The following is a 1,716-nucleotide window of genomic DNA, read 5'->3' on the forward strand; positions in this document are numbered from 1 at the left end:
AGGATTAAATATGTTAACATATATCTGAAAGTCTTATACCAGTGCCTGGCACTTAGTAAGCACTATATAGGTGTTAGCTTTTATTATCCCACTGGAATGAAAGTTCTTTGAGAGCAGTGCTTATTTTTTCTGTATTTACTTCTTTTTAAACAAAAATCTTTGATTCTTTTTTGGAGTAAAAAAGACTTTTCACTGTTTACAAGTTTATTTCTGAGCTGCAAAAATTCTCTCTCCATATTTTCTCCTGTGCTTCCCCATTCAATCTTGTCTGCTACAATCAAACGGAAAGCATAAGGACGCTTTTTTCTTGTGTCTGTAGTGGAAACCTTAGCAGCAGAAAGTAACTGCTTCAGGTCTGTCAAATAGATACATTTTTATTCATTTTTTAATTTTCAGCTTCCGTAACAGTGCCCATTCCATACAAGGACTCACAAATATTTGATAATGACTTTAATGAAACACTTGAATGCCTACCAGGCTTTGGGGACATGAAAAAATATTAAAATATATACATGTCTTGGAGTATCTTGAAATCTAGTCAGGAATGATTATATAAATAGAAAAAATTAAAAGATGAAACGTCCATAATAAAGGTGTAAAAAAAGATGAGTAACAAGAGATACTATGAGAATGCAGAGAAGGAGATTAATCTTAGATACATAGGTGGAAAGGAATCCCAAGAATCAAGGAGGACTTCCTGAAGGAACATTTGTACTGACCTCTGAATGTTGGATAGCATTTAACATTACAAAATGAAGTCTCATTTGAACATTTGGAGTTCTTTTCCCTGTCCCAGGCTTGTCATGTGATATGCCTCAGAAATTTCCATTAGATGGAACCTAGTTGCAGCCTTTTCTGAGTACTTGTCAAGAAATAAGTTAATTTTTCAATCCAAATGATGAGTGCCTTTAGGGACCAGCAGCTCTGCAGCATTAATGACAAACAGACAGAGCAGCAATGGAAGGATCCTATGTGCCTTGAAACCAGAAATTGTCAACTTATTCCCAAAGGGGAAAACCACATAGAGAGTAAAAACCTAAGTAAAGGCACACCTCATTTTATCGCACTTCGCTTTATTGCACTTTGCAGATATTGCATTTTTTACTTCCACTAGCAAAAAATTCAAGACCCTCCACCAGCAAAAAGATTATGACTCACTGAGGGCTCCGACGATGGTTAGCATTTTTTAGCAATATAGCATTTTTTAATTAAAGTATATATATTGTTTTTTTAGACATAATGCTATTGCACAGTTAATAGACTACAGTATAGTGTAAACATAACTTTTATATACACTGGGAAACAAAAAAACTCATGCGACTCGCTTTATTGCAATATTCACTTTATTGCAGTGGTCTGGAACTGAACCCAAAACGTCTTCAAGGAATGCCTGTGAATGAATCTGAGAACAACTGGCAAAAAAATTAGAGCAGTCTTCAGAGGGTCCCTTTTTGCATGGGTAAGTGCAAAATAACTGTGGGAAACCACTAGAGAAACCACAGGAAATTCAAACAGTACTGCAGCACCCATGAGTCAGGAATCCCAGAAATATCCTCTTACTGGCACAGAGACCCTCCTTGAAAAAACCTGTGTAGAACAGAATTCATGTTAATCAAGGTGGGAATAATGTTGATCCCAGTGATAATGAAGATGCAACTATTTGTGAGATAGGAAGCGATACAAAGGCCATAGACCAACAAAGAACTGTAAAGGCAA

The 1,716-nt window shown here is 36.0% G+C and overlaps 1 non-coding gene across 1 annotated transcript; it reads right to left on the reverse strand.

Moving 5' to 3' along the window:
• Window positions 1-242: 242 nt before the first annotated feature.
• Window positions 243-372, reverse strand: LOC147913988 (small nucleolar RNA SNORA31). Its single transcript, XR_015555996.1, has one exon. It is a non-coding gene; the product is annotated as a small nucleolar RNA SNORA31 (small nucleolar RNA).
• Between the last annotated feature and the right edge of the window lie 1,344 nt (window positions 373-1,716).

Source organism: Ceratotherium simum, chromosome 23 (assembly GCF_057802395.1).
Source record: "Ceratotherium simum simum isolate JZ-2026a chromosome 23, ASM5780239v1, whole genome shotgun sequence".
In the NCBI taxonomy this organism is placed as follows: Eukaryota; Metazoa; Chordata; class Mammalia; order Perissodactyla; family Rhinocerotidae; genus Ceratotherium; species Ceratotherium simum.